Source organism: Microcaecilia unicolor, chromosome 8, assembly GCF_901765095.1.
Source record: "Microcaecilia unicolor chromosome 8, aMicUni1.1, whole genome shotgun sequence".
NCBI lineage: Eukaryota > Metazoa > Chordata > Amphibia > Gymnophiona > Siphonopidae > Microcaecilia > Microcaecilia unicolor.
In genome coordinates, this window is record NC_044038.1 from 194722897 (window position 1) to 194748022 (window position 25126).

The 25126-nt window shown below is 45.1% G+C and overlaps 1 long non-coding RNA gene across 1 annotated transcript; it reads left to right on the forward strand.

The window, feature by feature from the left end:
- The first annotated feature begins 12960 nt into the window (after positions 1-12960).
- On the forward strand, positions 12961-24425 carry LOC115476554. Its single transcript, XR_003943196.1, has 3 exons — positions 12961-12972; positions 16908-16913; positions 24184-24425. It is a non-coding gene; the product is annotated as an uncharacterized LOC115476554 (long non-coding RNA).
- Positions 24426-25126: the final 701 nt, after the last annotated feature.

Genomic DNA, 25126 nt, shown 5'->3' on the forward strand with positions numbered 1-25126 from the left:
CAGATCTTGCTGAAATATAAATGATACTAATGAAGTTTGCCGCTCAGTTATGTCAGACAATAAGGTTTCCAAAAGTTTTGATACGTTTTGAGAGCCTCGGCTAAAGGTATGTCTCAGACAGTCTCTGCCCGTCGACGGCTATGGCTTAAGCATTGGTCAGCTGACCATGCCTCCAAATCCCGCTTAGCCAACTTGCCTTTTAAGGACAGGCTGCTGTTCGGAGATGAGCTGGACAAGATCGTGACGGATCTCGGCAGTTCTAAAGGCAAGAGGTTGCCGGAGGTCAAGGCAAGGGCCAGCGGTGCTCGCTTTGGTTCCTCTAAGGGCCGTTTTCAAGAAGCCCATCGGTATCGCCGGGGCAAGTCGGGCTCCTCCTCCTCCTTCAAGCAGAGGTTCTCCCCGAAGCAGCATTCCTTTCGCAGAGACCGCCGCTCAGGAGGTTCTTCCTCCGGTCCTCCCCAAGAGTCTCGTACCCAATGACAGGGCCCTGGTCCATGGCCCAGAGCAGATAGGAGGAAGGCTGTCCTCTTTTCTGGGCGAGTGGACCAGGATAACTTCAGACGCTTGGGTTCTAGAAGTCATCAGAGACGGCTACAAGTTGGAGTTCTGCCGGCCCCTGAGAGACGGGTTCGTGAACTCTCCCTGCAAGTCTCCCCTCAAAGTGGCAGCAGTTCAGCAGACTCTGGACAACTTGCTCCACCTTGGGGCGGTGGTTCCAGTGCCCGTAGAGCAGCGTAGCACAGGACGTTACTCCATTTACTTGTGGTGCCAAAGAAAGGAGGCTCTTCTCGGCCTATTCTCGACCTCAAGGGAGTCAATCGGGCCTTGCGAATATGGCATTTCCGTATGGAGACTCCGCTCTGTGATTGCTGCAGTACAAGAAGGAGAATTTCTGGCATCCTTGGACATCAAGAAAGCTTATCTGCACATTCCCATCTGGCCGCCTCATCAGCGCTTCCTGTGCTGTGCAGTGCTGGGCCGGCACTTCCAGTTCAGAGCCCTCCCTTTCGGGTTGGCTATGGCTCCGCAGACCTTCTCCAAAGTGATGGTGGTCATTGCGGCTTATCTCCACAAGGAAGGAGTGCAAGTCCATCCCTACCTGGACAACTGGCTGATTCGAGCTCCCTCCTTTGCGGAGTGTGGGAGAGCGACGGACAGGGTCATTGCTCTTTTGAGCTCCCTGGGATGGATCATCAACCGGGAGAAAAGTCAGTTTTGCCCGACTCAGTCCCTGGAGTATCTGGGTGTTCGGTTTGACACCCAAGTGGGCAGAGTGTTCCTGCCGGACAACCGGAGCCTCAAGCTTCAGGCCCAGGCGGGCCAGTTCCTAGCCTTCTCAGCTCCTCGGACTTGGGATTATGTGCAACTGTTGGGCTCCATGATGGCCACGATGGAGGTAGTGCCCTGGGCCAGGGCCCATATGAGGCCACTACAGCACTCTCTTCTGCGGCGCTGGACTCCGGTTTCAGAGGATTACGCAGTTCGCCTTCCCCTGGACCCGGCGGTGAGAAGGGCGCTAAGTTGGTGGCTGATGTCAGACAAGTTGTCAGCCGGTATGCCTCTCACGTCCCCGGAGTGGATTGTCATTACGACGGACGCCTGCTTGACGGGCTGGGGAGCCCACTGTCTGGGAAGGACAGCGCAGGGGATATGGTCACCGGCGGAGGCGAAGTGGTCCATCAGCCTCTTGGAACTTCGGGCCATTCGGTTGGCACTTCAAGCATTTCTTCAGGTACTGATACTGAGGCCAGTTCGAATCCTGTCAGACAGTGCCACGGCCGTGGCCTATGTCAATCGCCAGGGAGGTACCAGGAGCGCTCCCCTAGCCAGAGAGGCCATAAAGTTATGCCAGTGGGCAGAGGCGAATCTGGACCAGCTGTCGGCGGCTCACATTGCGGGAGTCTTGAATGTCGAGGCGGACTTTCTCAGTCGCCATACCTTGGATCCCGGAGAGTGGCAACTGTCTGCTTGGGTGTTCTTGGAGATCACGAAGCGCTGGGGCATGCCGACCTTGGATCTGATGGCGACCTCGGCCAAGTGCCGCGGTTCTTTAGCAGAGGACGGGACCCTCGCTCTTAGGGGGTCAATGCTCTTCTCCAGCAGTGGCCAGTACAGGAGCTTCTCTACGTGTTCCCGCCTTGGCCTATGCTGGGCAGAATTCTCGGCCAGGTGGCGAAACACCCAGGCTGGTGGGTCCAGACTGGCCCAGATGCCCTTGGTATGCGGACCTGATCCGGCTTTCCGTAGACAGTCCTCTGCAGCTTCCAGCGGATCGGGGCCTCTTACATCAGGGTCCCATGGTGATGGAGGATCCCTCCCACTTTGGTCTTACGGCCTGGCTCTTGAGCGGAAGCGGCTGAAGAAGAAGGGCTTCTTGGACAAGGTCATTGCCACTATGCTGAGAGCACAGAAGTGCTCTACTTCTACTACGTACGCCAGGATATGGTGTACCTTTGTATCATGGTGCGAGGCCGGATCCATGTCGCCCTTCACGGCGCCAATTGCTTCAGTGTTGGCGTTCCTGCAAGAAGGTCTGGAGTATGGCCTGTCGCTCAGCTCTCTTAAGGTCCAGGTAGCGGCTCTAGCTTGCTTCAGGAGTCACCTGAAGGGTGCTTCCCTGGCTTCTCAGCCAGATGTGGTGCGTTTTCTCAAAGGGGTTAATCACCTACGCCCTCCTCTGCACTCGATAGTGCCTATGTGGAATCTCAATCTAGTGCTGTGGGCCTTGCAGAAGCCACCCTTTGAGCCATTATCACGGCTGTCTCTGAAGGACCTGACGTTGAAAGCGGTCTTTTTGGTGGCAATCGCGTCAGCCAGGAGGGTTTCCGAGCTACACGCGCTCTCGTGTAGAGAGCCGTTCCTGCAGTTCACGGAGGCAGGAGTGTCTATTCGCCCAGTGCCTTCCTTCCTGCCCAAGATTGTTTCTCACTTCCATGTGAATCAGCAGCTTTGTCTACCCTCCTTCCGTAGGGAGGATTATCCAGAGGAGTATCGTGCTCTCAGATGCCTGGATGTTAGACGAGTTATCATCAGATACTTGGAAGTGACCAACGATTTCCGGAAATCGGATCACCTGTTGGTGCTGTTCGCGGGCCCCCGTAGGGGTCTGCAGGCATCTAAGCCTACCGTGGCACGTTGGGTCAAGGAAACGATTGCGGCGGCTTATGTGGCCGCAGGGAAGGTGCTGCCTATCCAGCTGAAGGCTCATTCTACTAGAGCACAGGCGGCTTCGATGGCAGAGTCCAGGTCCGTTTCCTTGAAGGAGATTTGCAGATCGGTGACTTGGGCATCAGCTCATACCTTCTCACGGCATTATCACTTGGATGTGGCAGCACGGGCCGAGGCCCAGTTTGGAGCTTCAGTGTTGCGTGCTAAGAGGAGAGATTATTAGTTATGTTAGTCAATTTAAAAAATCTAGAGATAAAGAAATCATTATCATGTTGCCCAAGATCCTTTTCTAATTTCTATTATATTTCCATCACTCATGATGTATGGTAAGCCACATTGAGCCTGCAAAGAGGTGGGAAAATGTGGGATACAAATGCAATAAATAAATAAATATTGCGATTGGAGAAACAAATCACGATGCTGAGACGGAAGTATGGGGAGAAGCCGGATGCGCAATTGAAAACAGACCTCTTAGCAGCACAAGTGTCTCTGAGCTCTCTCATTCATGAGAGAGAGAGGAAGTCACAGGATTATTATAGGTTCCAATTATATAGGCATGGTAGTAAGGGAGGGAAGATGCTAGCTAGACTGATTGCTCATAAACAAGCATCGAGACATGTCATTTCACTAAAAGATGGGACTGGGACAATACAACATACTGACAAGGAAATAAGGGATATTTTCAAAACATTTTACCAGGAGTTATACAAAGCAGAGGAAGAGTCTGGTCTCCCGAGTACATTATATCTAGACGGGGTGAACCATCCAGTTCTCTCGGATAAAGATCAGAAATACTTGAATGCCCCTATCACTGAGGACGAGGTTCAGTGGGCAATAGCTAACAAAGATCAGAAATACTTGAATGCCCCTATCACTGAGGACGAGGTTCAGTGGGCAATAGCTAACAAAGATCAGAAATACTTGAATGCCCCTATCACTGAGGACAAGGTTCAGTGGGCAGTAGCTAACAGTCAACTGGGAAAGGCCCCAGGCCCTGATGGTATGCGAGTTGAATTTTATAAGATGATGGGAGCAGAGATTGAATCAGTATTGGTAACAGTCTTTACTGAGTGGGTGGAAAAGGGCATCTTGCCTAAGCAACTTAACACTGCCCAAATTATTTTAATTCCCAAGCCCAAAAGAGACTTAACTCTCCCAGAAGCATATCGCCCAATATCATTGTTGAACTGTGAAACAAAATTATTCGCTAAAATACTGGCTAAGCGTCTGGGGAAAATATTACCAAAAATTGTACAGGAAGGACAAGTGGGACAAGATTTGTTATAGGGAGATTAATTTCAAAGAACATAAGAAAGATCCTGGCGGCCTTAGAGAAAATTGAGATGAAATCAGAGCCTGTGTTACTGGTCAGCTTTGACGCAGAGAAGGCTTTTGATCGAGTGAAGTGGGAATATCTGTTTGAGACATTGAATGTTTACGGGTTTAACGGGTGGTTCATGCGAGCGATTAAAGCATTATATGCTACACCGACAGCAAGAATAATAGTCAATGATAACTGCTCTGAGGAGTTTGAGATAGGGAGGGGGACTAGGCAGGGATGTCCATTGTCACCGTTATTATTTGCAATATATCTGGACCCCTTGATTAGAGACATTAGTGATATGCCCGCAGTGCGGGGGGGGGGGGGGTAAAGATTAACAAACAAGAATTTAAGCTGGCTGCTTTTGCAGATGATGTAGTTATGATCACTAATCCAGTAGAATCCCTGCACTCGCTATTGGAAATATTTAAGGAATTTGGAACCTATTCAGGGTTGAAACTAAATTTGGACAAGTCCGAGGCTCTGGCCATTAATGTCAATGGAGGCGAGGTTTGGCAAGGTAGGGTTCCCTTCAGATGGGCAAAGGGTTCATTTTGTTACCTTGGAATAATGTTGGCCCCTAAGACGGCAGAACTTTATTCTATTAACATCAAGTTGCTGCTAGATCAGACCAGACTACAACTAGAAAGTTGGAAGTTAATACAGTTACCCTTAATAGGTAGATTATGTTTAATCCGCATGGTCATACTCCCACGATGGCTTTATGTGCTGCAGACCATTCCAATTTGCTTGCTAAGTAAGGATCTTAGGGCCTTTTATAAGGGAGTGACAAAATTTTGCTGGGCAAACAAGAAAGCAAAGATGAGATACCAGTGGATGATGGGGAATTGGCAGCAGGGGGGTTTAGGTCTACCGGACTTGAAGATGTATAACATGGCCTGTTTGTTAAGACATATTGGAGATTGGATATTTGGTACAAGCTAGTATACACCATTAGAAATGGAAGAGGCACTTTTTGAACCTTTTCGACCGCAAACCTTGCTGCAGCTAGAGAGATATTAGATACCAGGTAGATACAGACAAAATTTGTTGTTACTTCCATTGAGAAGGGCGTGGAGGTTTTTAGAGAATAGACTATGTCTGGGCAATGGAATAAATGAACTCTTGAACATCAGGGGGGACCCCGATATTTGAGGCAGATATAACAAATCCAGTATTCAAAAGCTGGGAGGACCGGGGATTAATCTGCTTGGGAGATGTATTGCATGACAATGGTGAGTTTAAAACATTGGAACAATTGCTAGGACATGAGAATATACAATGGGGAGACACATTCGCATTTTGCCAACTGAAACATTTTATTCAATCTCTGAATTGGGATAGAATTACAGTGGTGGAAATAAGTATTTGATCCCTTGCTGATTTTGTAAGTTTGCCCACTGACAAAGACATGAGCAGCCCATAATTGAAGGGTAGGTTATTAGTAACAGTGAGAGATAGCACATCACAAATTAAATCCGGAAAATCACATTGTGGAAAGTATATGAATTTATTTGCATTCTGCAGAGGGAAATAAGTATTTAATCCCTCTGGCAAACAAGACCTAATACTTGGTGGCAAAACCCTTGTTGGCAAGCACAGCGGTCAGACGTCTTCTGTAGTTGATGATGAGGTTTGCACACATGTCAGGAGGAATTTTGGTCCACTCCTCTTTGCAGATCATCTCTAAATCATTAAGAGTTCTGGGCTGTCGCTTGGCAACTCGCAGCTTCAGCTCCCTCCATAAGTTTTCAATGGGATTAAGGTCTGGTGACTGGCTAGGCCACTCCATGACCCTAATGTGCTTCTTCCTGAGCCACTCCTTTGTTGCCTTGGCTGTATGTTTTGGGTCATTGTCGTGCTGGAAGACCCAGCCACGACCCATTTTTAAGGCCCTGGCGGAGGGAAGGAGGTTGTCACTCAGAATTGTACGGTACATGGCCCCATCCATTCTCCCATTGATGCGGTGAAGTAGTCCTGTGCCCTTAGCAGAGAAACACCCCCAAAACATAACATTTCCACCTCCATGCTTGACAGTGGGGACGGTGTTCTTTGGGTCATAGGCAGCATTTCTCTTCCTCCAAACACGGCGAGTTGAGTTCATGCCAAAGAGCTCAATTTTTGTCTCATCTGACCACAGCACCTTCTCCCAATCACTCTCGGCATCATCCAGGTGTTCACTGGCAAACTTCAGACGGGCCGTCACATGTGCCTTCCGGAGCAGGGGGACCTTGCGGGCACTGCAGGATTGCAATCCGTTATGTCGTAATGTGTTACCAATGGTTTTCGTGGTGACAGTGGTCCCAGCTGCCTTGAGATCATTGACAAGTTCCCCCCTTGTAGTTGTAGGCTGATTTCTAACCTTCCTCATGATCAAGGATACCCCACGAGGTGAGATTTTGCGTGGAGCCCCAGATCTTTGTCGATTGACAGTCATTTTGTACTTCTTCCATTTTCTTACTATGGCACCAACAGTTGTCTCCTTCTCGCCCAGCGTCTTACTGATGGTTTTGTAGCCCATTCCAGCCTTGTGCAGGTGTATGATCTTGTCCCTGACATCCTTAGACAGCTCCTTGCTCTTGGCCATTTTGTAGAGGTTAGAGTCTGACTGAGTCTGTGGACAGGTGTCTTTCATACAGGTGACCATTGCCGACAGCTGTCTGTCATGCAGGTAACGAGTTGATTTGGAGCATCTACCTGGTCTGTAGGGGCCAGATCTCTTACTGGTTGGTGGGGGATCAAATACTTATTTCCCTCTGCAGAATGCAAATAAATTCATATACTTTCCACAATGTGATTTTCCGGATTTAATTTGTGATGTGCTATCTCTCACTGTTACCAATAACCTACCCTTCAATTATGGGCTGCTCATGTCTTTGTCAGTGGGCAAACTTACAAAATCAGCAAGGGATCAAATACTTATTTCCACCACTGTACTTAGAATCTTGGAGCTCAGGTGAAACACTTTTTTGAAAGGGTTTCAGTGACAGAATTGTCCATTTCTGGGATACACAAGGCATTGTGGGAGAAAACAGCTCCCAAGAACCTGACAGAACTGAAAGAACGTTGGGAAAAAGATCTAGGAGTTAGTCTAGTGACATGGGACATAAATAATTGAAGGGAATACCAAAAGAGATTAGTGGAGCGCAATATAGGGAATGTGCCTTTCGTTTCATACATCGAGCTTATATGACCCAAGTACAACTAGCGAAGTTTGGAGGGACGCAGACGTCGTTGTGTAAGCGTTGTGGGTCTGCGGAAAATACCTTTTATCATGGTTTCTGGGGTTGTAGGAAAATTAAAGCATATTGGGGAAAAATAACTAACTATCAAAATTACTAGGTCACAGGATAATGGGTACTCCCAAGCAGTTGTTGTTGAATCTACCGGGATCAGTTGGGGCAGTGACACCTCAACATTACTTTTTCGTAAACTTACCTTGTTGGCAAAAAAATGTATTTTGCAGTACTGGACGTTGGATGCGGGGCCGGAATATTGGCATTGGCGAAATTTAGTTCACCAGTTGATGATACGGGAAGCAAAAGAAGCTAAACGTGGGCCCAAACGGAGAATGGCATTCCTCAAACTTTGGTGCGCATACATAGATTCTCTATCACATAGGGGGAGAAGTTTAGTCCTTAATACATTGTAATGGTGGGACGTAGATTAGATTGCTATTAGACATGAGTGGAGAAGGGGGGAGGGGGAGATTTTATAGGGAAATAAGGAATCATTGAGCAGCTGGAATTTATAGGGCTAAAGAATAAGAACAGATATGTAATGCTTCTCAATAGTAACATTGATGTTATTAAGATTTATAAGTGTTGTTGAAACCACAGAATTTATAAAATTGGCTGGGGAATGTTTGGGAATCCTGACTTCCTCATATATATCAGATATGTGTTGTTATCATCATGAGAGATATTACTCTTGCACTGTAGTTAATAAAGTATGTTAGTCTATGACTTTGTAAGGAGGAGAGGGATATTATATAATAGAAAAGAAGAACATCTGACAACATTAATGTTTGTATTATTTTGTTTGTTCAATAAAAAATTGTTTAAACATAAACCAGCTGCCTCTGGATGTCAACTGGTGCTCTAAATACTAGGCTACTCCTCCATATTGTTACCCTATTCTTCTACAATGTATAGATAAGTCTTGCTGCTAAGTTTTCCTTATTGCTTTGCCATATATATATATATATATATATATATATATATATATATATATATATATATACAATAAATCGTAATATATTTCCAAAGTGTGGCATTCTTATGTCAGCAAAACCTTTGTGAGAACCCTTTTCTTTGTTTTGGGAACACTTTAGGGCAAATCATACTCCAAACAGATGTGACCGTTCATAAGCTCTAAGCAGAGTAATTTATTAGCTAATTTAGCTTATTAGTTAATTACCCTATTAGCCCTACAACATTCTTATTGCCCTAAATATTTATCCTTAGTTTGCAATGCAGATTTTCCCCCAGTGATGATGGATGCCTGTTTCTGCCATTGGGCAGCTCAGGGTTTGGTGTTTCTTCATCATGTGCTTGAAACTCACAAGCCAACACTGTTGTCTCTTGATACTTCCCAGACTACACTTCCAAGACTACCTATAATTTGAATCGCATGGACTGGTATGCTTATTTACAACTTAGCCCCCGCCCCCCCCCCCCCCCCCCCCCCGATTGCGGAGAGTGTCCGATTGCAGGAGTTCCATTTTAAATTTTTACTCCAGTTGTATATTTATCCCTTTAGGGCTCAAAAGATGGGTCTCCCCTCAGATGAAACCTGTCTTAAATGTGGAGCACCAAATGCATTATATAAGCATTGTATTTGGTTTTATCTGCCTATTAATCATTTTTTGAATATTGTTTGGTCCTATTTGAGTAATCTATGGAATGCTTGTTGGGCTGCCTCCCCTGGACAATATCACAAGGTTTTGGTCTGTTTCTCCTGAAAGGCCTCCCTGATTGGAAAGCATTGGTTCTTATTGTAGTGGATCCAACCTACCCCATCTACAACCATCCAGTGGCGTAATCAGATGCATGAACTTTTGAAACTATCCATGGACTCTCAGGGCAGTAGAGCAAAAAAAGGATTTCTCCATTTGTGGACCCCATATATCAATGCCCTACCTCTGCGCATCTGCTCTGTTATTTTGAATAGTTTAGATTTGTGAAAGTTTACTATTGTGTTTTCTTGTAGTTGCTGGTTCCACTATTCTGATAGTCACAAGGGGAGGGGGCAGCAGAGTAGGAAAGGAGATTTTTTTTGTACAATTGTGCTTTTATATGAGCCGTGCTGAGTTTATTTTGTGGTTATAAGATCTTATTACTAATAAAAAAATATTTGAACATAAAAGTATTTCCATGTCCTCTAGACTGTACTTTTTGAAAGAGTGAAAAAAAAATCAATTCACTTTTACTCATTCTACACCATCCTAAGTGAACCTTCAACATTATGCTCCCACTCAAATACCTTTCCATCCCCTAAGTAAGCTATCTTGCCCCTCCCCAATTAAGATTTGATAATGTAACTCAATAACTATGATCATTCCAGTAAAAACATAACTGAACATCATGCTGTAAAACATTACATTTTGGTTTGTGAGTTTATGTGCCTGTTAGCATATGTTGTTTTGCTTTGCAGCTGCTTTTTGCTGTCCCCCACCCCAAGCTGCCGCCCTAGGTGATTGCCGTCTTGTCTAATGGTTAAGCTAGATAACAGAAAAAAATCTTTCTTGAGACAGTAGGAGATTCAAAAGTGCCATGATTATATCTTGTTGAGATTTGGTACTGTTTGGTTTCTTTAATCTGCATGACTGTTATCTATGTTTACTGTAAATTGCTTAGCTCATAGCACCTTAAGCAGATTATAAATGCATTAAGTAGATGGTTTAAGTCACTGTACCATTTATTTCCATCACAAGTCTGCATAGTGTCAGTATGAATCAATGGGATTAACTTGAGGGACCTAAGTCCCAAGGCCTCAGTTCCTTGACATTCCAGACCAAACACGTGTGGGGACCTCACTTGTCTCTAGATCCAAATCCTTTCCAGATTAGCTTGCTGTTCTACATCTTTTAAACAGCACCTGAAACCACCATTACTGAAAGAAGTCATGATTACCCTTCCGAATGGCAGGAAGAATGGGGGGGGGGGGGGGGGGTGGAGGTTCTGTATAGCTTGTCAGTACACAGCCTGTTCTGGAGTAACAGAAGTCAAGTGTTGTAGTGGGACTGATGAGTAATAAGTCCTTCCAAAGCTGGTCATGCATCCATGACAATGTGTGTCTTTTGGGCTGCGTGACTGTGATAAAGTAGTGATTGCCATGCTAATCCACTTTAAAGGTGCTACATAGAAATAAAACAAAATAAATGAAAATAAGGTGATATCTTTTTTTATTGGACTAACAATACATTTTTTTACAAGCTTTCAAAGGCAGAACCTTCTTCTTCAGATAGGATATGAGAACAGGATGACAATATCAAAATATATATGTGAGACATGAAAAGTATTCCAATGACAGTCTCAAGGAAAACATGGGGGGGGGGGGTGAGAATGGGAGAAAGTGGATGGGTGATCAGAAGGTGACAAATCAGTATGGGGATCATTTTACACAGATCCTACTCATGCTCTTCCTCAGATTATTCATTGCAAAAAATGTGAAGGGTGCTAGATTAGGGAAAAGGGACAGATACTAAAGACAAGTCTTCTAGATGTTGAGAGAAATGAGGCATATTCACAGTTGCTTAGAATTTCACCAATTTCAATTACTCATATCAAAGCTGGACTACTTTAGCTTATATGTAGGTTATCAAATGGACCTATGCAACAACTTACAGACTTCAGAGAACAGCAGTGCAATTATTATATTCAACACATACATTTGATAGAATAGCACCATTATTCATCAAACTTCATTGGCTCACAATGTTAATCTATTGCTTAAATTATCCATTCAGAAGTTGATGAAGGAGAAATGGATCTAGATAAAGATCTGGTTACAGATATCCAAATGTTGGGAAAGAAAGGGGAGATGCTCTTGCTAGGATATTTTAACTTGCCAGATGCAGATTGGATTTCCATCTGTGGGATCCAGAAGAAGCAGAGAGGTTGCGGATGCCTTTCAAAGTGCTCTGCTCAGAGAAATTATGACAGAACCCATGAGGGAAGGAGGGACACTGGATCTGGTGCTCACAAATGGGGAAAGTATGTCTAATGTCTGAGTGGGTGCCCACCTGTACAGTAGCGATCATCAAATGGTTTGGCTTGATATAACAGCTAAAGAAGAGGGCAGCCACTCAAAACTCAAAGTCTTGGATTACAAATATGCTGACTTTAGTAAACTGGGAGAATAACTGAAGAGAGTTGGAAGGACAGTGGTCCAGACTGAAAGGAGATATAGCTACTGACCTGTACACTAGGAGAATAAATAAAAGCAAGAGAAATGGATATGGTTCTCCAAGCAAGTGGCTGAGAAAAATAAAGGCAAAATACAGAACAACTCAAGAAGAGGAGCACAGAGTGGAATACCTGATGAAACTGAAAGAAGCCAAAAGAGATCATAAGGAAGAATATATATATATATATATAATTCTCAACTCCAACGTTCGGTCTCTGCATGGGACCGTGGCTCCGTGGTCTGATTCCGGCAGTAGATCAGTGATGTCATCTACATCACAAAGCCTCTTCTATCGCTTCTGTTTCTGCTGTTCGTGTGGTCCCGCCCTCACGAACAGCTGAAACAGAAGAGAAAGAGGCGGCTGTGTGAAGCGGCGTCCCTACAGTGCAGGAGGTAAAAACTTGCAGAAGGTGGAGAGGGGGGGGTCATGAATGACACGGGGGGGAAGGGGGTCCTTTCGCTTCTGTTTCGGCTGTTCGGGTGGTCCCGCCCACGAACAGCTGAAACAGAAGCGAAAGAAGAGGCTGTGTGAAGCGTGCGGGAGGTAAAAACGTGCAGGAGGTGGAGGGGGGGGTCCTGAAACAACAGGGGAGGGAAGGGGGGGTTCATGAATGACACAGGGGGGGAGGAGGTCCTTTCGTTTCTGTTTCGACTGTTCGTGTGGTCCCGCCCTTGCGCTGAAACTGAAGCAAAAGAAGAGGCCATGTGAAGCGTGTGGGAGGTAAAAACGTGCAGGAGGTGGGGAGGGGGTCCTGAAATGGCGGGGGGAAGGGGGGTCATGAAACTACAGAAGGGGGTCCTGAAATGACATGGGGGAGGGGATTCCTGGAAATCAACTGGAAGGGTAGGGGCAGGTCTTGGAAGGGGAGGGGGGTCCTGGATCGGGGTAGGGGGATGGGAAGAAGAGGAGAGGGAGGGGGTCCTGGAACTCGGAGAGGAGGGGAGGCAGAGTGGGAAGGGGAGATGGGAAGAAGTGGCAGGGGGGGTCCTGGAACTCACATTTGAAGAAGTGGGAGGGGTTTCAGGAACTCAGACAGGGGTGGAAGGGGGTTCAGCAAACTCAGTCTCGCTGTGTCTCACATATGCACTCGCACACACTGTCATTCTAACACACACTCACACAGTCACTCTCACACACACAGTTACTCTCACACACACACTCTCTCAAACATACACACTACGAGGAAAACCTTGCTAGCACCCGTTTCCTTAAAAACTGAAACGGGCCTTTTTTACTAGTGTATATATATATATATCCCTTCATATACGCCGACGACGTCACCATATATATCCCCTTTAAATCCAATCTATCTGAAATCCAAAACAAAATCAATACTGCCATTACTACTCTAACTTCTTGGGCTAATGCTAGGGATCTCCATGCTCCCCAATACTTTCCAACCTTATGATAATCCCCTTGGCCAGACTACTAACCAAATATGGCCTAAATCCCTTCATATACACTGACAACGTCACCATATATATCCCCTTTAAATCCAATCTATCTGAAATCCACAACAAAATCAATACTGCCATTACCAATCTAACCTCTTGGGTTAATGCTTTTAAAATGAAACTACATAAAGAAAAAAAGCAGTGCCTGGTTCTCTCTTCCCAATACTCCCCTTACCTCCCAACTACTCTCAACACCCCTGATGTCAAACTCTTCATATCCAACAACTTAAAGATACTTGGAGTAACGATAGACAGCCATTTATCTTTTGATAACCATGCCAAATTCACCACAAAGAAAATGTTTAATATGATGTGGATATTGAAATGAGTGAAGCCATATCTCCCATTCAACACTTTCCGGAACCTGATACAGTCCACTGTTATTACCCACGCTGACTACTGCAATAGTGTTTTTTTAGGATGCAAAACCCAAATACTGAAAAGACTCCAAACTGCCCAAAACACGGCAGCCAGACTTATTTTTGGCAAATCAAAATTCGAAAGTGCATCACCTCTTCGAGTGAAGCTTCACTGGCTCCCCATCAAAGAAAGAATAAATTTCAAGATCAACACAATGACCCACAAGATCATACATGGTAAATCCCCCGGCTACATGAGTGATTTGATCAACCTCCCTGCCAGAAATAGATCTATTTCTTCACGAACTTATCTTAACCTACACCTTCCCAATTGCAGAGGAATTAAATACAAGACCTACTATGCATCCAGTTTCTCCTTTTTGGGCAGCCAGCTTTGGAATGCTCTACCAAGACCTATACGATTAATTAATGACTACTTGCCCTTTAGAAAAATGCTGAAAGCTCATCTCTTTAAGCAAGCCTACTCTAATGTCCCAACCTAATCTTACCAACCTCCATTCCCAATTCTGTTCTGACTTAGATACCAGACAGAAACAAACAAAAAGGCAAAGATCTGCCACAGAAATAGCAAATCAAAAGAAAAAAAGCAGATCAAAAAAGACAAAAAAATAGAACAGGAGGGTAACAGAAGAAGTGGTTTATTACAAGTTACCCGACGTGCAGTGGTGTACCAAGGGGGGGGCGGTCCGCCCCGGGTGCATGCCGCTGGGGGTGCCGCAGCGCGCGCCTGCTCCTCCGCGTTCGCTAAACTTTGTTCGTTCGCTGCAGCTCCCTCTGCCCCAGAACAGGTTACTTCTGTTCCGGGGCAGAGGTAGCTGCAGTGAACGAACGAAGTTTAGCGAACTGGAGGAGCAGGCATGCGCCGTGGCACCCCCCCCAGCGGCGTGCACCCGGGGGGGGGTCATTTCGCCGGAGGTGTCATCTAGCGGGGGGGGGCGCGCTGCACCCGGGGGGGCACATCGGCGCTCCGCCCCGGGTGCCATCCAGGCCAGGAACGCCACTGCCGATGTGGCCACGTTTCGCCCTCAGGCTGCATCAGGGGTAAAAAAAACTAATAGGGGTAAAAAGCAAAGTGAACCCCTAAAAGTAGTCATACAACCATCTTACATAAGTGCTTCCCAAGCTTACTCGGCAAACTTCACAATGCTATTTTGATCTGCTTTTTTTTCTTTTGATTTGCTGACTTAGATACTGACCTCATCATTGGTTTTACTTACCCCTCCTCCCCATTCCCCTTCTACGCATCCCATCCTTCTCTTCTCCATCTCCCTTTTATTATATCCTTCCTTACCCCTTTTCCCCCAACTTATACTATCCTATCTACCCTATTTTATCCTAATCATACATTATCAAACTCAACTTATCATACATTATTCAAGCTCAACTTCATAATGTTTCACAACCGTTTTGAAATTTCTATTATAAGACTTTGTATTTCGAATTACTATGTAAACCGCATTGAGCCTGCATTGTGTAGGAAAACGTGGGGTACAAATGTAATAAATAAATAAAACACTTGGCTAGAAATGTAAGGAGGGGACGCAAGAACTTTTTTCAGGTGTATTAGTGAAAGGAGGAAGACTAAAAATGGAACTGTGAGACTGAAAGCTATGAACCACTATGTGCAGAATGATGAGGAAAAAGCAAGCGTACTAAACAAATACTTCTGTTCTGTGTTCATGGAAGAAAATTCTGGAGAAGGACTACAATTGGCTGGCAAAGGTACAAATGAGAATGGAGTGGATATAGCACATTCATGGAAGAAAGTGTTTATGAACAACTTGAAAATTTGAAGGTGGACAAAGCCATGGGACCGGATGGGATCTATCCCAGGATACTGAGGGAGCTCAGAGAGGATCTAGCCGGTCCTCTTAAAAGTTGTTTAATAAATCCTTGGAGAAGGAAGAGGTTCCATGGGATTGGAATGTGGTCCCTATTCACAAAAGTGGTGACATAGTAACATAGTAGATGACGGCAGAAAAAGACCTGCACGGTCCATCTAGTCTGCCCATGATAAACTCATATATGTATACCTTACCTTGATTTGTACCTGTCTTTTTCAGGGCACAGACCGTATAAGTCTGTCCAGCAGTATTTCCCACCTCCCAACCACCAGTCCCACCTCCCATCACCGGCTCTGGCACAGACCCCGTATAAGTCTGCCCTCCCCTATCCTAGCCTCTCAACCACCAACCCCTCTTCCCCCCGGTAGTATGATCTTTTTACCCATCAATACTGCTTTTTTCAAAAAAAGCTTTAAGTCCTTCCGGTGATTTGCCATGGACCTTGTAAACATCAAAGAGCTGTCCTGGTGTTGGCTGCCATTGCACTTTCCACATCTGTGAGACCTGCTGTCCTAGTCTTGTCCAAAAAGAGGTCACTACCGCACAAAAACAGAACATGTGTCCTAAAGAAGCTCCCCCTTGTCCGCATTTTGTGCAATCATCTGTGGCCCTCAGGGACGCTCTATAGGCCCTATGTGGTGAAATATACAGTCTCATAACAAATTTGTATTGTATTTCTTGCCATGCCACATTCTCTGTCACCTGGTACACATTCGTCAGACAAAGTTGAATCTGTCCTGGATCCGGTTTCCACCTCAGTTCTTGCTGCCATTGTTGCGATACGTGCGTATAGTCCAGTGACTCCTGCAGGTCCCTGAGGTGACGATGGAAATATTGGAGCGGCACTTTTAACTGAGCCTCTAGGCCCAGCAAATCACACAGAGTCCCATGTTTCCTGTGTAAGGTCTGATGCAGGCAATGTTCTAACATAATGCTTGAGCAGCATATACTGAAAATGATCTTGCTGCCCTAGCCCGAATTCTTCACACATGGCCTGAAAGGTTTTAATAGTCCCTGTTTCGGACACCACCTGGAACAAGTATTTGATACCACAAGTGTCCCATTTCTTGAACAAAGCAGACTTGCCCCCCTCAGGAAACGCCAGATTGCCCTTTATGGGAAGTAATGGGGAAACTACACTGTTCCACTTATATGTCCTACCCAACCATTTCCATGCTTTCCGTATGGGGTTCAAAATGAATCCATATGGGCCTAGTGCTGGTAGCTCCTCGGATGGGGCATGAAGCCAGTAAGCAAATCCCATTGGTACCATCAGGGAGGTTTCCACCCCAGTACAGGAAAAGAATTCCCTCGAGCGGAACCAGTCAGACAGGTGTCTTATGCAACATGCCATTGTTATGAGTTTTAGATCAAGCAGGGCCAATCCACCCTTTAAACAGGGTTTCATGAGTTTCTTTAAGCCAGTGTGTGCTCGCTTGCCCTGCAACAGGAAAATGGTAAGGGTTTTTTGTAGCCACCTCTCCTCTCTATAACCCAGTGTAGCAGGGATCATCTGGATCTGGAATACATACGTCCATCTGGGAAAAATGAACATACTGTACATAGTGATTCTCCCCCTCAATGACAAGGGCAAGTCCTGCCAACTTTGCAGAGCCTCCTTCGTACGGTTTTTCAGGGGGCCCATATTTTCTTTGTATAGGTGTGCAAGATCCCTCGGGAAGTAGAACCCCAAGTATTTAAGTGGCCCTGTAGCCCATTGGAATGGGAACTGGCCTCCCCATTCCAATTGCATCGCCTCTTGTATTGGGAGAGCCATCGATTTTTACAAGTTTAATTGCAGGCCCGAGAAAAATCCAAATTCATCTATAGCTTCTAGCAGACGCGGAACTGAGGCCATCGGTTGGGTTAGGGTGAGGAACATATCGTCAGCAAAGGCTAACACTTTTATCAAATTCTCATGGAGTGTAACCCCCCTGTATGTCTGGATCTAACAAAATAGTACGTAAAAGATGCTCTAGATATAAAGAAACAAGATGGGAGACAGCGGACAGCCCTGTCTGCTTCCCCGCTGTACCCGAAAGGGCATAGATCTAGTACCATTGACCAATATTTGCGCTGTAGTGTTCTTGTAAAGCGCGCATGTCGCCTCTAAAAACCATCCGCCCAGCCCGATGTATTCAAGCACTTGAAATAAGTAGTCCCAATTGACTTTATCAAAGGCTTTAGCCGCGTCTAAGCTGACTAATAGCAGGGGGTCTCCCATAACTTGCCCATACGCCACTGCCAAAAGGGCCTTCCGTACCTGTCGAACCGCCTGTCGACCTTTAACGAACCCCACCTGATGTTCACCAATCAATTCTGGGATATATGACATCAATCTGTTTGCCAATATTCGGGACAGAATCTTAATGTCCACATTAATTAGTGATATGGGTCTATATGATTCCACTTGATCCTTGGGTTTGCCTGGTTTGGGGATTAGCGTAATCAGTGCCTCGTTCCCCCTGGGCGAAAAGAACCCGCTCGCCACTGTTGCATCAAAGTAATCCGCCAGGGCCCCGCAGATCTGTGGCGCTAACATTTTATAGTATTCATTAGAGAAGCCATTGAGCCCTGGAGCTGATCCTAACTGTAGGTCTTTTAATACTTTAAGCACTTCCTGTGTCTGAAGTGGTGCTGACAGCGCCTGACAAGCTGCTACTGACAACCGAGGTATTTTTGCATCTTCCAGGTAGTCCCCAGTCAAGGGGCCCTGAATCCTTTCCTGAGGGGTGTACATTTCCCTAAAATACTCGTGAAACGTGTCTACTATACCTTGCAGCTGGGTGTGCCTGTCCCCCCTGGAGTTCTCAATCACGGGGATGAATCGCTGGGAGGCTGCGGCCTTGGCTACCCTTGCCAACAATTTACCTGATTTGTTCCCAAATCGCTGAAAGTTTAGGCGCCGCGCCACTAAGTGTTTCATAGCTTGTTCATGAATAAGAGCATTTAATGCTACCAGGGCCGCAGACATCGAACCCCTATGGGTTTTTGTTGGGCTACTCAAGTATTCCCTCTTTGCTTTTGCGTATGCTGCTTCTAGTCTCAGTACACCAACTGCTAGGCGTTTTTTCCTATCACTTTGGAACGCTATCACTTCCTCTCTCATAACCGCCTTAGAGGCCTCCCAGAATATCACAGGCGAGTCGCACGAGGCCAAGTTTGTGTCTACGTACAACTGCCACTTTTCCAGCAGGTGTTCTTGTAATTGCTTATCCCGGTACAGGTAAGCGGGGAACCTCCACTGATTACTCGCCCTACCCCCCCTCATGTCAAGTTCCACCCAGATCATACTATGATCCGAGATCTCCATGGGACAGAGAAGAAACTGAACATCCTACAGTACATTGGGTACAACTAGAAAAGTACTATATTCAACCTTACTCGTTCTTTGAGGTGGGGGGGGGGGTATGTTGTCTAGAATTCTTGGATATTGATTATGCTCATGTACAGCAAATATTCTCATCTCCTTCATTGCCTGCATGGAGGGAGATGAGCGAGGCCTAACAAATGAGTGAATGTAAAGCTTTTTTAAAGATTTTCAACCAAGGTCTTCAGATCTAGTGCAGGGGGTAACGATACGAGGGCCGCTTGATAACAGTGATCATAATATGATCGGTTTTGATATTGGCATTGAAGGAAGTGAAACTAGGAAATCAAGTACGCTAGCGTTTAACTATAGAAAAGGTGATTACGACAAAATGAGAAAAATGGTGAAAAAAAGACTGAAAGGAGCAGCTCGCAGAGTAAAAAACTTGCATCAGGCGTGGATGCTGTTTAAAAACACCATCCTGGAGGTTCAGGACAAATATATTCCACGTATTAGAAAAAAGGGAAAAAAGACTAAACGTCAGCCGGCGTGGCTAAACAGTAAGATAAAGGAAATCATTAGAGCCAAAAAACAATCCTTCAGAAAGTGGAGAAGAGAACCAACTGAAAGTAACAGGATAGATCATAAGGAATGCCAAGCCAAATGCAAAGCGGAGATAAGGAGGGCAAAAAAGGACTTTGAGAAGAAATTAGCGTTGGAAGCAAAAATACATAGTAAAAACTTTTTTAGATACATTAAAAGCAGGAAACCGGCCAAAGAGTCGGTTGGGCCGCTGGACGAAAATGGTGTTAAAGGGGCGATCAAGGAGGACAAAGCCGTAGCGGAGAAATTAAATGAATTCTTTGCTTCGGTCTTCACCGAGGAGGATTTGGGGGGGACACCGGTGCCGGAAAGAATATTTGAAGCGGGGGAGTCGGAGAAACTAAACAAATTCTCTGTAACCTTGGAGGATGTAATGGGTCAGTTCAGCAAGCTGAAGAGTAGTAAATCACCGGGACCTGATGGTATTCATCCCAGAGTATTAATAGAACTAAAAAATGAACTTGCGGAGCTACTGTTAGAAATATGCAATCTGTCCCTAAAATCGAGTGTAATACCGGAAGACTGGAGGGTAGCCAATGTTACTCCGATTTTTAAGAAAGGTTCCAGAGGAGATCCGGGAAATTATAGACCGGTGAGTCTGACGTCGGTGCCGGGCAAGATGGTGGAGGCTATTATTAAGAATAAAATTGCAGAGCATATACAAAAACATGGACTGATGAGACAAAGTCAGCACGGATTTAGTGAAGGGAAGTCTTGCCTCACCAATCTAATGCATTTTTTTGAGGGGGTAAGCAAACATGTGGACAATGGGGAGCCGGTTGATATTGTATATCTGGATTTTCAGAAGGCGTTTGACAAAGTGCCGCACGAAAGACTCCTGAAGAAATTGCAGAGTCATGGAATCGGAGGTAGGGTATTATTATGGATTAAGAACTGGTTGAAAGATAGGAAGCAGAGAGTAGGATTGCGTGGCCAGTATTCTCAGTGGAGGAGGGTAGTTAGTGGGGTCCCGCAGGGGTCTGTGCTGGGCCCGTTGCTTTTTAATGTATTTATAAATGACCTAGAGATGGGAATAACTAGTGAGGTAATTAAATTCGCCGATGACACAAAATTATTCAGGGTCGTCAAGTCGCAGGAGGAATGTGAACGATTACAGGAGGACCTTGCGAGACTGGGAGAATGGGCGTGCAAGTGGCAGATGAAGTTCAATGTTGACAAGTGCAAAGTGATGCATGTGGGTAAGAGGAACCCGAATTATAGCTACGTCTTGCAAGGTTCCGCGTTAGGAGTTACGGATCAAGAAAGGGATCTGGGTGTCGTCGTCGATGATACGCTGAAACCTTCTGCTCAGTGTGCTGCTGCGGCTAGGAAAGCGAATAGAATGTTGGGTGTTATTAAGAAGGGTATGGAGTCCAGGTGTGCGGATGTTATAATGCCGTTGTATCGCTCCATGGTGCGACCGCACCTGGAGTATTGTGTTCAGTACTGGTCTCCGTATCTCAAAAAGATATAGTAGAATTGGAAAAGGTACAGCGAAGGGCGACGAAAATGATAGTGGGGATGGGACGACTTTCCTATGAAGAGAGGCTGAGAAGGCTAGGGCTTTTCAGCTTGGAGAAGAGACGGCTGAGGGGAGATATGATAGAAGTGTATAAAATAATGAGTGGAATGGATCGGGTGGATGTGAAGCGACTGTTCACGCTATCCAAAAATACTAGGACTAGAGGGCATGAGTTGAAGCTACAGTGTGGTAAATTTAAAACGAATCGGAGAAAATTTTTCTTCACCCAACGTGTAATTAGACTCTGGAATTCATTGCCGGAGAACGTGGTACGGGCGGTTAGCTTGACGGAGTTTAAAAAGGGGTTAGATAGATTCCTAAAGGACAAGTCCATAGACCGCTATTAAATGGACTGGAAAAATTCCTCATTTTTAGGTATAACTTGTCTGGAATGTTTTTACGTTTGGGGAGCGTGCCAGGTGCCCTTGACCTGGATTGGCCACTGTCGGTGACAGGATGCTGGGCTAGATGGACCTTTGGTCTTTCCCAGTATGGCACTACTTATGTACTTATGTACTTATTACTTCCAAAAAAATCCCAGAAGACTGCCCCCAAAGCAGAACACAAGAAGAAAGACAAGTGGGGGAGACCAATGTAATTCCAATCAGGGGAAACAATTTATTTATAATACTAAAAATACGTAAGATATGTGGAGGGGCATTTTCGATGACGTCTAAGTCCGATTCCAAATGGGAAAGGTAATTTTCAAAAAAGAAAAATATCTTTTTTTTTTAATACTGTTTTGAACAATGTTTTCTGATGTGAACATTTAGTTTTTTTGGTCCATTTTCAACCCCCCCCCCCCCCCCCAAAAAAAAACCAAACCAAATAGGTGCAGAGATTAATGCCATTGGAATGTACGAGGAGCCAGCATTTTTAGTACACTGGTCCCCCAAACATCCCAGGAGAGCAATTGGACACCCTAGAGGGCATTTCTGTGCACTTCATAAAAGTGCTCCCAAGTACACATCTCACCTTTGCTCCCTCTTGTCCACAAAAACCCACTATCCCCCCACTACAATAGCCCTTATAGGTGAAGGGGGGCACTTATATGTGGGTACAGTACAGTTTTCGTGACTTTAGAAGGGGGGGGGGCACAGTTTCCACAAGTGTGACAGGTAGAGGGAGATATGGACCTGGGTCCCCCACTGTGTACTGCACTTACCACTACACTACTCCAGCGACCTGTATGCTGCTCTAACAGACCTGACTAACATCTGCAGCTGTCATAGAAGCTGGTAAAGTCATTTTATTCACATTTTTTGGGGTGGGAAGGGGTCAGTGACCACGGGGGGGGGGGGGGGGGGGGGGAATATGGGGGTCAGCCGATTCCCTCCAGTGGTCATCTGTTCATTTAGGGCAGAAGTGTAACCAGATCTGCCATTTTGGGTGGGCCCTTCCCACTCCCACCCCTGTACATACATACAGTTAAAAAAAAAAAAAAAAGCTTTTCCTCTGCTATTGTCATCTTTCTCCCCCTCTGCCCAGCATCTGCTCCTCTCTCTCCCCAGTCTACCTCCAAGCCGTTGCCAACAGAGATTCCAGTAAGCAAACTGCACAGATCTGCAGGCTTCCCTCTACCGCGTCCCCGCCAGTGAAGAAACAAGTGATGTCATCAAGGGCGGGACGCGGTAGAGGGAAGCCTGCAGAACTGGAACAGGAATCGCTGCTGGTGACAGCTCAAAGCTAGACAGAGGGGGGGGGGGGGGGGAGGGAGGGAGGAGACAGGCAGATGCCATGAGAGAGAGGGAGATAGAGGACTGAGGCACCACCAATGAGGTGCTTTGGGGGCCACTAGACTGGGTGGGTCTGGGTATGCCACCTTTTTGTGACTTGTTCATTCTGAAAACAGGTCTAGACCAAAATGTCTTGGTTGTAGTCCTGGACGTTTTTGTTTTGTTCCATTATGCTGTAAAACATCCAAGTGTTAGGCATGCCCTAATCCCACCTTTGAAACATCTCAATACACCCCCTTGTGATTTGGATGCACTTCTGACAGACTTCATAGAAAAATGTCTAAAAATATGTTTTGAAAATACCGATTTGGACATATGAAACCTTTAAGATGTTTTTCTCTTGTAAAAATGAGCCCCAAAGGCTGATGAATCCAAAATATCAAGACTGAATGGCTTCATTTCTATACATTGTTGCTTCACCACTTTATTGGTGCTATAGTTTTATGTTATAGTGTGACTTATTAGCTGATATCCCTGCACTGCTATTCACGGGCTAATAATTTTGCATTGTCAACTAGACTGGAATATCTCAGACTCCTGAGATAAGTTCCTGTTGTGCCGAAACGCAGGATTGCATTGAGTCCATTCAGTCTTCTTGATATTTTGGACTTATCAGCCTTTTTAACATATTTTTAATATTATAAATAGTTTCCTCTGGTTGGAATCACATTGGTCTCCCCCAATTGTTTTTCTTTGTTCTTCAGACCACGTCACCTCCCTAAGGAATAACTTGGAAAATGTGGGTTTAATTTATTGTAAGGATTTATAATCTCAGGGTACTGTGTTGGCCCATTCCCAATTACAAGGTCTTACAAGATAAAAATTCCATTTTATCAATATTTTCAAGGTAGACTCTTTCTTCACTCTCCATCTGTGGACATATTCAGGGAGCATAAGCTCCTTCTGGGTTGAAGTGGAGGAATGGTTGGGGGAGCCATTAGTTGAAGAATCCTATACAACAATTTACAGTTATGCACAGAAGTACACTAAAATCACCAACTATAATCAGCTTCAGCTCTTACATAGGGGGTACTGGACTCCAGTGCAGGAAGGGTGAGGGATACCAGTTTGGGTGATTGTTGGAAGAAATGTGGACAGAGAGGTTCTTTGGAACATATATGGTGGGGGACTGCCCAGTTACTCAAAAATTCTGGAAACTGGTTTGGAAACAGATTACTCTTTGGACTGGAGAAAATTGGGCACAGAAAAAAAACCCTGTAAACCTGGGTCTCATATACCCAACTGGAATGCACAGGATGGTCCCCTGCCGGGCATATCCCACATTCTACTCTTAACAGCAAAAATGAGTATAGCCCAGGCCTGGAGAGATCCTTTAGGTCCAACATTTTATATTTGGAAAGCAATAATTAGGGCATTACAAAAGATATTCAGTGTAAGAGCTCTGAAAATCAACAACTTTGACTCCCTATCGAGGTATAATAGAAATGTATGTAGCTTTTTTGAGCATTTCAGAATATTTTACCATACATAAAATTAAGATATATAAAGCTTAGCCTATATGTTCTTCACTGCAACAATCACTATATTTGTTGTTTGTATATATATTACAGAGGGAGGGCCTAGGGGAGGAGGTGGGATGAAAGGGTTCTGCAAAGTACATAAGAACACAAGTATTGCCATACCGGGACAGACTGAAGGTCCATCAAGGCTGCATTCTGTTTCCAACAGTGGCCAATCCAGGCTACAAGTACCTGACAAGATCCTAAAACAGTACATTTTATGCTGCTTATCCTACAGGTGAGCAGTGGATTTTCCCCAAGTCCATCTTAATAATGGCTTATGGACTTTTCTTTTAGAAAGCTATCCAACCTTTTTTAAACCCCGCTAAGCTAACTGCTTTTACTACATTCTCTGGCAATGAATTCCAGAGTTTAATTACATGTTGAGTGAAGAAATAGTTTCTCCAATTCATTTTGAATTTACTACTGTGCAGCTTCATTGTGTACCCCTTAGTCCTAGTATTTTCTACAAACAGTAAACAAGCAATTCACATCTACCCATTGCACACTACTCATTATTTTATAAACCTCTATCATATGGCCCCTCAGCTGTCTTTTCTCCAAGCTGAAGAGCCCTAGCTGCTTTAGCCTTTCCTCATAGGGAAGTTATCCCATGCCCTTTATCTTTTTTGCTGCCCTTCTCTGTACCTTTTCTAATTGCACTATGGAGCTCCTTTAAAAAAAAAAAAAAAAAAAATGTCCAAAAGTGGCATAAATCTGCATTTGGATGTTTTTCTTACAAAAACATCCAAATTGGTATTTTCAAAACCAATTTTTAGACGTTTTTCTATGAAGTCCGTCAGATGTGCGTTCAAATCAGAAGGGGCACATCATGGGCGTGTTAAGGACAGGATCTG